Source organism: Triticum urartu, chromosome 7 (genome assembly GCF_003073215.2).
Source record: "Triticum urartu cultivar G1812 chromosome 7, Tu2.1, whole genome shotgun sequence".
Taxonomy (NCBI): domain Eukaryota; kingdom Viridiplantae; phylum Streptophyta; class Magnoliopsida; order Poales; family Poaceae; genus Triticum; species Triticum urartu.
The window spans coordinates 340959326-340972348 of NC_053028.1; positions in this window are offsets into that span (position 1 = coordinate 340959326).

Below are 13023 nucleotides of genomic sequence, written 5' to 3' on the forward strand. Positions count from 1 at the left end.
TGCTTAGTTGGTATGCTTGAAGTATCATTATTTTTATGTCAATATTAAACTTTTGTATTGAATCTCTCGGATCTGAACATTCATGCCACAATAAAGAATATTACATTGAGAATTATGCTACGTAGCATTCCACATCAAAAATTCTATTTTTATCATTTACCTACTCGAGGACGAGCAGGAATTAAGCTTGGGGATGTTTGATACGTCTCCAACGTATCTATAATTTTTTATTGTTCCATGCTATTATATTATCTGTTTTGGATGTTAATGGGCTTTATTTTACACTTTTATATTATTTTTGGGACTAACCTACTAACCCAAGGCCAAGTGCAAATTGCTGTTTTTTTGCCTATTTCTGTGTTCCGCAGAAAAGGAATATCAAACGGAATCCGAACGGAATAAAACCTTCGGGAGAGTTATTTTTGGAACAAACATGGTCATGGGGACTTGGAGTGGGCGTCAAGAAACCAACAAGGAGTCCACGAGGCAGGGGCGCGCCTACCCCCTGGGGGCACCCTCCCCCTCGTGGGCCCCTCATGGCTCCACCGACCTACTTCTTCCTCCTATATATTCATATACCCTGAAAACATCCAGGAGCACCACGAAACCCTATTTCCACCGCCGCAACCTTCTGTACCCAAGAGATCCCATCTTGGGGCCTTTTCCGGAGCTTCGCCGGAGGGGGAATCGATCATGGAGGGCCTCTCCATCAACTCCATGGCCCCTCTGATGATGTGTGAGTAGTTTACTTCAGACCTTCGGGTCCATAGCTTTTAGCTAGATGGCTTCTTCTCTCCCTTTGAATCTCAATACAAAGTTCTCCTCAATCTTCTTGGAGATCTATTTGATGTAACTCTTTTTGCAGTGTGTTTGTCAAGATCCGATGAATTGTGGATTTATGATCAAGTCTATCTTTTAACAATATTTGATTCTCTCTGAAATCTTTTATGTATGATTCGTTATCCTTGCAAGTCTCTTTGAATTATCAGTTTGGTTTGGCCTACTAGATTGATCTTTCTTGCAATGGGAGAAGTGCTTAGCTTTGGGTTCAATCTTGCGGTGCTCGTTCCAGGTGACAGAAAGGGAAACGATACGTATTGTATTGTTGCCATCGAGGATAAAAAGATGGGGTTTATATCATATTGCTTGAGTTTATCCCTCTACATCATGTCATCTTACCTAATGTGTTACTTTGTTCTTACGAACTTAATACTCTATATGCATGCTGGATAGCGGTCGATGTGTGGAGTAATAGTAGTAGATGAAGGCAGGAGTCGGTCTACTTGTCACGGACGTGATTCCTATATACATGATCATGCCTAGATATTCTCATAATTATTCGCTTTTCTATCAATGGCTCGACAGTAATTTGTTCACCCACCGTAATACTTATGCTATCTTGAGAGAAGCCACTAGTGAAACCTATGGCCGCTGGGTCTATTCTCCATTATATTAATCTCCCATCAACAAGTTATTTCTGGCACCGTTTATTTTGCAACCTTTACTTTCAATCTATATCATAAAAAACAAAAAATATTTATCTTATCATTATTATCTCTTTCAGATCTCACTCTCGTAAGTGATTGTGAAGGGATTGACAACCCCTTTATCGCGTTGGTTGCGAGGTTCTTATTTGTTGGTCTAGGTACGAGGGACTTGCGTGTAGCCTCCTACTGGATTGATACTTTGGTTCTCAAAAACTGACGGAAATACTTACGCTACTTTGCTGCATCACCCTTTCGTCTTCAAGGGAAGACCAACGCAGTGCTCAAGAGGTAGCAGCCCACACATCGGAATCACTTGCAAGAACTCTACGAGCCGACCCGACTTTAGTCACCGCATGTATCACATATAATGTATATAAGTATATACCCGTGATAATCTCCCAAGTGATCATGGCCCGATAGTATAACATGGTAGACGGACAAGAATGTAGGGCCACTGATGATAAACTAGCATCCTATACTAAGAAATTAGGATTGCAGGTAAGGGTATCAACAGTAGTAGCAAAGACAGGCTATGCATCAGGATAGGATTAACGAAAAGCAGTAACAAGCTACACTACTCTAATGCAAACAGTAGAGAGAAGAATAGGCGATATCGGGTTGATCAAAGGGGGGGCTTTCCTGGTTGCTCTGGCAAGGAGGGGTCGTCAACACCGTAGTCTAACTGGGGGTCGCCGGCAGTCTCGGGGTCTACCGGAAAGAATTAACGGAGGGGGAACACAATAAGTAATAGAGCAATCAAAGCATCACAAAGCATACCATGGCAATACGCGGTGCTGGAGGTGACCTAATGCAGTAGTAGTCTATACCGGCGAAGGGGGGAAACATCTGGGAAAGTATTCCTGATGTTTGACGTTTTCGGGCAGATGAAACGGAGGTGGATTGTTGCATGTTCGCTATGCTAGGGACGTGCGGCGGACGAACGGACTACGTACTCGGATCCGTCTCATCGTTCTGAGCAACTTTCATGTACAAAGTATTTTCGTCCGAGTTACTGTTTATTTTATATTAATTTTCAAAGTTTTAAACAATTTCTAGAGTTATTATTAGTTTGAAAATTATCTAGCTAAATGCTATGGGTACACATCAGCGTACCCAGCATTGTGTGCATGTGCATCACATGTGGGGCAGAGGGCCCAGTTGACCCAATCAAACTGACACGTGGGTCCCGTTCGCCATAGTCTGCTAACTAATTAACAATAGTCAGTTTATTAGTAGATTGATTAGGTTTAATTAGTTAAATAAATAGGTTAATTAATAGGATTAATTAGGTTAATTAGTTTGTTTAATTAATTAATTATTTTTATTATTTTCATTCTGGGGTAGGGGCCCACTAGTCAGTGGCTCTTGGGGAGCCATAGCGGGCGCGCGCGTCGGGCACAGCCCCAACAGGGGCGCACCCGACTGGGCACTGCAGGGAGAGGCAATAGGGGCAGCGGCGCGCGCCGCTGCAGCCGTCGGCGAGTGGAAGCGGGCAGCAGCGGCAGCAAGCAGCATCAGTAGCAGGCAGCGGACGCGCGCGGCGCACGGGCGCGGGAGGCGGGCGTGGTGTGCAGGGGAGGCGAGATGGCGGCAGCAACATAGTGCAGTGGGCGTGTCGAGGTCGGGTAGAACGCGCGCGGGGCGTGAGCCGGACAAGACAGGGCGCGAGCGGTCGGGCCGGAGAGCGGCGACCGCGGGCGAGGACGTGCGGGACGACGAGAAAAGGGAATCAGGGGGGAATGGTGTTCTCACCCCCGTTGCAGGGGAGTTGGGCGGCGAGGCGTGATGGCGCAGGCGATGGAGAGGCGGGGACGCGAGCGACGGGGACGAGACAGTCCGGCGGGTTCCAGCTACGGTGCGGTCGTGGATGGGGCGTCTAGGCCCAGGGTGACGGCGTTGAGGTGGCGGGTTGCCGGCTCGGGGTCGGGGGGTCCACGGGCCGCGGCGGGATTTGATGCCCGATCAAGAAGGGGATCACGGGAAGAGAAGGTGCGAGGGAGAAACATGGGGGGTGTGGGTAGCGAGCTCTAGGGTTAGTGGGGCGGTTATACAGGGGGCACCGGGTGGGCGGGTCGGCTAGTTGGGCCGCGTGGGTGGCCAGGTGGGCTTGTTGGCCCAGTTGGCCAGGGGGTCTTTTTTTGTTCTTCTCTTTTTTTATTCCCTTTGTTTTTTTCTGTTTTTTGTAGATCCACACTATCTTTAGTTAGTAAAATATGACAATAGCTCCTAAAATAACGTTCCAGAATAACCCACTACCACAAAAGGTTTTAACCAAAAATAAAATAGTTAATTATTTTATAAAATACCAAAGGCAATTAAATAATGTTTTTGCCACTGCTTAAATCATTTTAGTGCATTTAGATATTTTATAAAAATGTGTATTCTTCAACCTAATTACCTATACATTATTTGCCACCTCTAGAACATTTTAGTTTTAAGGTTCTACCGTTTGACCTTATTTTAAATTTGAATTTTGACTCAATTTTGAACTAACGCGAGATTAACTATAGTGACAGCGGTAACATGGCATCATTAGCAGGGGTTTACTATATCTTAACTATCGGGGTGTCACATTTCTACACCAAATAGTGAGGAAGCTAATGATGATGATCATGAAACTTCAGATCAAGTTACTACCGAACCTCGTAGGTCAACGAGAGTACGATCCGCACCAGAGTGGTATGGTAATCCTATTCTAGAGGTCATCTTACTTGACCATGATGAACCTACAAACAATAAGGAAGCGATGATGAGCCAAGATTCCGCGAAATGGCTTGAGGCCATGAAATCTAAGCTGGGATCCATGTATGAGAACAAATTGTGGACTTTGGTTGACTTGCCCGATGATCAGCAAGCCATAGAGAATAAACGGATCTTCAAGAGGAAGACTGGCATTGACGGTAATGTTACTGTCTACAAAGCACGACTTGTTGTGAATGGTTTTCGACAAGTTCAAGGAGTTGACTACAATGAGAACTTCTCACCAATAGCGATGCTTAAGTCTGTCCGAATCATGTTAGCAATTGCCGCATTTTATGATTATGAAATTTGTCAAATGGATGTCAAAACTGTATTCCTTAATGGATATCTTAAAGAAGAGTTGTATATGATGCAACCAGAAGGTTTTGTCGATACCAAAGGTGCTAACAAAGTGTGCAAGCTCCAACGATCCATTTATGGACTGGTGCAAGCCTCTCGGAGTTGGAATATACGCTTTGATAGTGTGATCAAAGCATATGGTTTTATACAAACTTTTGAGAAGCTTGTATTTACAAGCAAGTGAGTGGGAGCCCTGTAGCATTTCTAATATTATATGTGGATGACATAATACAAAATTTTGAATGGGAGCCCTGTATGTTGATTGGAAATAATACAAAATTTCTGGATAGCATAATAGGATACTTGAATGAGAATTTTTCAATGAAAGACCTCGGTGAAGCTACTTATATATTGGGCATCATGATCTATAGAGATAGATCAAGACGCTTAATTGGACTTTCACCAAGCACATACCTTGAAAAAGTTTTGAAGAAGTTCAAAATGGATACCGGAGGAACACCTTGTGTGCTATCAAACATAACAACGTAACTGCGTGATTATAAAGATGGTCTACAGGTGTCTCCGAAGGTGTTTGTTGAGTTGGCATAGATCGAGAATAGGATTTGTCACTCCATGTATCGGAGAGGTACCTCTGGGCCCTCTCGGTAATGCACATCACTATAAGCCTTGCAAGCAATGTGACTAATGAGTTAGTTATGGGATGATGCATTACAGAACGACTAAAGAGACTTGCCGGTAATGAGATTGAACTAGGTATGAAGATACTGACGATCGAATCTTGGGCAAGTAACATATCGATGACAAAGGGAATAACGTATGTTGTTATGCGGTTTGACCGATAAAGATCTTTGTAGAATATGTAGGAGCCAATATGAGCATCCAAGTTCCTCTATTGGTTATTGACCGGAGATGTGTTTCGGTATGTCTACATAGTTCTCGAACCCGTAGAGTCCGTGCGCTTAACGTTTGATGACGATTTGTATTATGAGTTATGTGTTTGGTGACCGAAGTTTGTTCGGAGTCCCGCATGAGATCATGGACATGACGAGGAGTCTCGAAATGGTCGAGAGGTAAAGATTGATATATTGGACGAAGGTATTCGGACACCGGAACGGTTTCGGGACGTTTCGGATATTTATCGGGAACCGAGGGGTTACCGGAACCCCCTGGGGAAGTTATGGGCCTTAATGGGCCATAAGGGAATAGGATAGTGCAACCCACAGGGTGGCGCGCACCCCCTCCCAAGGGCAGTCCGTATTGGACTATGGGAAGGGGGCGCGGCCCCCTCTTTCCTTTCCCTCTCCCTCTCCTTACCTCCTTCCCCCTCTTAGAATAGGACATGGAATCCAACTAGGATTGGGAATCCTAGTTGGACTCCCCCCTTGGCGCGCCCTCTTTGGCCTCCGACCTTCTCCTCCCCCTCCATTATATACGTGGCCAGGGGGCACCCTAAAGACATCAATTGTTCTTTAGCCTGTGCGGTGCCCCCTCCATAGTTTACCACCTCAGTCATATTGTCGTAGTGCTTAGGCGAAGCCCTGCACGGATCACATCACCAACACCGTCGCCACGCCATCGTGCTGACGGGACTCTCCATCGACCCTCTTCTGGATCAAGAGCTCGAGCGACGTCATCGTGCTGAACGTGTGCTGAACACGGAGGTGCCGTACGTTCGGCACTTGGATCGGTTGAATCGTGAAGACGTTTGACAACATCAACCGCGTTACTAAACACTTCCGCTTTCAGTCTATGAGGGTATGTGGACACACTATCCCGTCTCGCTGCTATGCATCTCCTAGATAGATCTTGCGTGATCGTAGGAAATTTTTTGAATTACTACGTTCCCCAAAAGGGTCATGCCCCTCTCCTTGTCCAATACGGACTCCCCATGGGGGGCGCGCCACCCCTTGTGGGCTACCTCCCCTCCCCTCTATGGCCCATATGGCCCATATCTTTCCCCCGGGGGTTCCGGTAACCCCCCGGTACTCCGATAAAAATCCAAAACACTTCGGAACGATTCCGGTGTCCGAATACTATCGTCCAATATATCAATCTTTACCTCCCAACCATTTCGAGACTCCTCGCCATGTATGTGATCTCATCTGGGACTCCGAACAATCTTCGGTCACCAAAACACATAACTCATAATACAAATCGTCATCAAACGTTAAGCATGCGGACCCTATGGGTTCGAGAACTATGTAGGCATGACCGAGACACATCTCCGATCAATAACCAACAGCGGAACCTGGATGCTCATATTGGTTCCTACATATTCTAAGAAGATCTTTATCAGTCAAACCGCAATGACAACATACGTTATTACCTTTGTCATCGGTATGTTACTTGCCCGAGATTCGATCATCGGTATCTTCATACCTAGTTCAATCTCATTACCGGCAAGTCTCTTTACTCGTTTCATAATGCATCATCCCGCAACTAACTCATTAGTCACATTGCTTGCACGGCTTATCGTGATGTGCATTACCGAGAGGGCCCAGAGATACCTCTCCGATACTCAGAGTGATGAATCCTAATCTCGATCTATGCCAACCCAACAAACACCTTCGGAGACACCTGTAGAGCATCTTTATAATCACCCAGTTACGTTGCGATGTTTGATAGCACACATGGTGTTCCTCCAGTATTCGGGAGTTGCATAATCTCATAGTCAAACGAATATGTATAAGTCATGAAGAAAGCAATAGCAATAAAACTTAACGATCATTATGCTAAGCTAACAGGTGGGTCTTGTCCATCACATCATTCTCCTAATGATGCGATCCCATTCATCAAATGACAACACATATCTATAGTCAAGAAACTTCACCATCTTTGATTAACGAGCTAGTCAAGTAGAGGCATACTAGGGACACTTTGTTTTTTCTATGTATTCTCACATGTATCAAGTTTCTGGTTAATACAATTCTAGCATGAATAATAAAATTTATCATGATATAAGGAAATATAAATAACAACTCTATTATTGCCTCTAGGGCATATTTAATTCAGTCTCCCACTTGCACTAGGGTTAATAATCTAGATTGCATTGTAATGATTCTAACACCCATGGAGTCTTAGTGTTGATCATGTTTTGCTCGTGCAAGAGGCTTAGTCAACGGGTCTGCAACATTTAGATCTGTATGTATTTTGCAAATCTCTATGTCTCCCTCCTTGACTTGATCGCGGATGGAGTTGAAGCGTCTCTTGATGTGTTTGGTTCTCTTGTGAAATCTAGATTCCTTCGCTAAGTCAATTGCTCCAGTATTGTCACAAAAGATTTTCATTCGACTCGATGCACTAGGTATTAGACCTAGATCGGATATAAACTCCTTCATGCAGACTCCTTCATTTGCTGCTTCCGAAGCAGCTATGTATTCCGTTTCACACGTAGATCCTGCCACAACGCTTTGATTGGAACTGCATCAACTGACAGCTCCACCATTCAATGTAAATACGTATCTGGTTTGTGAGTTAGAGTCATCCGGATCAGTGTCAAAGCTATCATCGACGTAACCATTTACGATGAGCTCTTTTTCACCCCCATAAACGAGAAACATATCCTTAGTCCTTTTCAGGTACTTCAGGATGTTCTTGACCGTTGTCCAGTGATCCACTCCTGGATAACTTTGGTACCTCCCTTCTAAACTTATAGCAAGGCACACATTAAGTCTGGTACACAGCATTACATACATGATAGAACCTATTGCTGAGGCATAGGGAATGACTTTCATTTTCTCTCTATCTTCTGCAGTGGTCGGGCATTGAGTCTAACTCAACTTTACACCTTGTAACACAAGCAAGAACCCTTTCTTTGACTGATCCATTTTCAACTTCTTCAAAACTTTATCAAGGTATGTGCTTTGTGAAAGTCCAATTAAGCGTATTGATCTATCTCTATAGATCTTGATGCCCAATATATAAGCAGCGTCACCGAGGTCTTTCATTGAAAACTTCTTATTCAAGTATCCTTTTATGCTATCTAGAAATTCTATATCATTTCCAACCAACAATATGCCATCCACATATAATGTTAGAAACGCTACAGAGCTCCCACTCACTTTCTCATAAATACAGGCTTCTCCGAAAGTCTGTATAAAACCATATGCTTTGATCACACTATCAAAGCGTATATTCCAACTCTGAGATGATTGCACCAGTCCATAAATGGATCGCTGAAGCTTGCACACTTTGTTAGCACCTTTAGGATCGACAAAACCTTCTGGTTGCATCATATACAACTCTTCTTTAAGAAATCCATTGAGGAATGCAGTTTTGACATCCATTTGCCAGATTTCATAATCATAAAATGCGACAATTGCTAACATGATTCGGACAGACTTAAGAATTGCTATGGGTGAGAAGGTCTCATCATAGTCAACTCCTTGAACTTGTCGAAAACCATTCACAACAAGTTGAGCTTTGTAGACAGTAAAATTACCATCGTCCTCTGTCTTCTTCTTGAAGATCCATTTATTCTCTATGGCTTGCCGATCATCGGCCAAGTCAACCAAAGTCCACACTTTGTTTTCATACATGGATCCCATCTCAGGTTTCATGGCCTCAAGCCATTTCGCGGAATCTGGGCTCATCATCGCTTCCTCATAGTTCGTAGGTTTGTCATGGTCTAGTAACATGACTTCTAGAACAGGATTACCGTACCACTTAGGTGCGGAACGTACTCTAGTTGACCTATGAGGTTCGGTACTAACTTGGTCTGAAGTTTCATGATCATCATCATTAGCTTCCTCACTAATTGGTGTAGGCATCACGGTAAAAGTTTTCTGTGATGAACTACTTTCCAATTCAAGAGAAGGTACAATTACTTCATCAAGTTCTACTTTCCTCCCACTCACTTCTTTCGAGAGAAATTCCTTCTCTAGAAAGGATCCATTCTTAGCAAAAAATATTTTGCCTTCGGATCTATGATAGAAGGTGTAGCCAACAGTTTCTTTTGGGTATCCTATGAAAACGCACTTCTCCAATTTGGGTTCGAGCTTATAAGGCTGAAGCTTTTTCACATAAGCATCGCAACCCCAAACTTTAAGAACCGACAGCTTAGGTTTCTTCCCAAACCCCAGTTCATACGGTGTCGTCTCAACGGATTTAGATGGTGCCCTATTTAATGTGAATGCAGCTGTCTCTAATGCATAACCCCAAAATGATATTGGTAAATCGGTAAGAGACATCATAGATCGCACCATATCTAATAAAGTACGATTATGATGTTTAGACACACCATTACATGTGGTGTTCCAGGTGGCGTGAGTTGCGAAACTAGTCCACATTATTTTAAATGAAGACCAAACTCATAACTTAAATATTCGCCTCCGCGATCAGATCGTAGAAACTTTATTTTCTTGTTACGATGATTTTCCACTTCACTCTGAAATTCTTTGAACTTTTCAAATGTTTCATTAAGTAGATATACCCATATCTGCTCAAATCATCTATGAAGGTCAGAAAATAACGATACCTGCCACGAGCCTCAACACTCATCGGACTGCATACATTAGTATGTATTATTTCCAACAAGTCTGTTGCTTGCTCCATTGTTCCGGAGAACGGAGTCTTAGTCATCTTGCCCATGAGGCATGGTTCGCAAGCATCAAGTGATTCATAATCAAGTGATTCCAAAAGCCCATCCGCATGGAGTTTCTTCATGTGCCTTACACCAATATGACCTAAACGGCAGTGCCACAAATATGTTGCACTATCATTATTAACTTTGCATCTTTTGGCATCAATATTATGAGTATGTGTATCACCACGATCGAGATTCAACAAAAATAGACCACTCATCAAGGGTGTATGACCATAAAAGATATTACTAATATAAATAGAACAACCATTATTCTCCAATTTAAATGAATAACCGTCTCGCATCAAACAAGATCCAGATATAATGTTCATGCTCAACGCTGGCACCAAATAACAATAACCATTTCTGACGTGCATTGTCACCTCGTCCTTAGCCAATCTTCGTTTAATCTGTACCCCCTATTTCGAGTTGCAAATATGAGCAACAACACCAGTATCAAATACCCAGGCGCTACTACGAGCATTAGTAAGGTACACATCAATTACATGTATATAAAATATACCTTTCACTTTGCCATCCTTCTTATCCGCCAAATACTTGGGGCAGTTCCGCTTCCAGTGACCAGTCCCTTTGCAGTAGAAGCACTCTGTTTCAAGCTTAGGTCCAGACTTGGGCTTCTTCCCGGGAATAGCAACTTGCTTGCTCTTCTTCTTGAAGTTCCCCTTCTTTCCTTTTCCCTTTTTCTTGAAACTAGTGGTCTTGTTAACCATCAACACTTGATGCTCCTTCTTGATTTCTACCTCCGCAGCCTTGAGCATTGCGAAGAGCTCGGGAATCATCTTGTTCATCCCTTTCAAATTATAGTTCATCATGAAGCCTTTATAGCTTGGGGCAGTGATTGAAGAACTCTGTCAATGACACTATCATCCGGAAGATTAACTCCCAGCTGAGTCAAGTGGTTATGGTACCCACACATTCTGAGTATGTGTTCACTGACAGAACTATTCTCCTCCATCTTACATCTATAGAACTTGTTGGAGACTTCAGATCTCTCAACTCAGGCATTTTCTTGAAATATTAACTTCAACTCCTCGAACATCTCATATGCTCCATGAAGTTCAAAATGTCTTTGAAGTCCCAATTCTAAGTCGTAAAGCATGGCACACTGAACTATCGAGTAGTCATCAGATTTAGCTTGCCAGACATTCATAATGTCTGTAGTTGCTCTTGTAGCAGGCCTTCACCTAGCGGTGGACGTAATTCTTCTGTGCAGCAATGAGGATAATCCTCAAGTTATGGACCCAGTCCGTGTAGTTGCTACCATCATCTTTCAACTTAGCTTTCTCTAGGAACGTGTTAACATTCAAGGGAACGGTAGCACGGGCCATTGATCTACAACATAGATATGCAAAAAAAAACTATCAGGACTAAGTTCATGATAAATTTAAGTTCAATTAATCATATTACTTAAGAACTCCCACTTAGATAGACATCCCTCAAGTCATCTAAATGATCACGTGATCCATATCAACTAAACCATGTCCGATCATCACGTGAGATGGAGTAGTTTTCAATGGTGAACATCTCTATGTTGATCATATCTACCATATAATTCACGTTTGACGTTTCGGTCTCGGTGTTCCCAGACCATGTATGTACATGCTAGGCTCATCAAGTACCGAGACAATGTCTGTAAATGCTAGGCTCGTCAAGTTTAATTCGAGTATTCTGCATGTGCAAAACTGTCTGGCACCCGTTTTATGTGAACGTAGAGCTTATCACACCCGATCATCACGTGGTGTCTTGGCACGACGAACTGTCGCAATGGTGCATACTCAAGGAGAACACTTATTCCTTGAAATTTTTAGTGAGGGATCATCTTATAATGCTACCGCCGTACTTAGCAAAATAAGATGCATAAAAGATAAACATCACATGCAATCAAAATATGTGGCATGATATGGCCATCATCATCTTGTGCCTTTGATCTCCATCTCCAAAGCACCGTCATGATCTCCATGGTCACCGACTTGACACCTTGATATCAATCGTGGTGTCGTTGTCATCTCGCCAACTATTGCTTCTACAACTATCGCTAATGCATAGTGATAAAGTAAAGCAATTACATGGCGATTGCATTTCATACAATAAAGTGACAACCATAAGGCTCTTGCCAATTGCCGATAAATTTTACAAAACATGATCATCTCATACAATAACGTATATCACATCATGTCTTGACATATCACATCACAACATGCCCTGCAAAAACAAGTTCAGACGTCCTCTACTTTGTTATTGCAAGTTTTACGTGGCTGTTATGGGCTTCTAGTAAGAACTGTTCTTACCTACGCATCAAAACCACAATGATGTTTCGTCAAGTTTGTTGTTTTAACCTTCAACAAGGACCGGCAGTAGTCAAATTTGATTCAACTAAAGTTGGAGAAACAGACACCCGCCAGCCACCTTTATGCAAAACAAGTTGCATGTCTGTTGGTGGACCTAGTCTCATGAACGTGGTCATGTAAGGTTGGTCCGGGCCACTTCATCCAACAATACCGCCAAATCAAAATAAGACATTGGTGGTAAGCAGTATGGCTATGATCTCCCACAACACTTTGTGTTCTACTCATGCATATCATCTACGCATAGACCTGGCTCGGATGCCACTATAGGGAACATAGCATGTAATTTCAGAAAATTTCCTACGATCACGCAAGATCTATCTAGGAGATGCAAAGCAACGAGAGGCAGAGAGTGTGTCCTCATACCCTCGTAGACCAAAAGCGGAAGTGTTAGCTTAACGCGGTTGATGTAGTAGAATGTCTTCTCGATTCAACCAATCAAGCACAAACGTACGTCACCTCCGAGTTCTGCACACGTTTAGCTCGATGACGTCCCTCGAACTCTTGATCCAGCAAAGTGTCGAGGGAG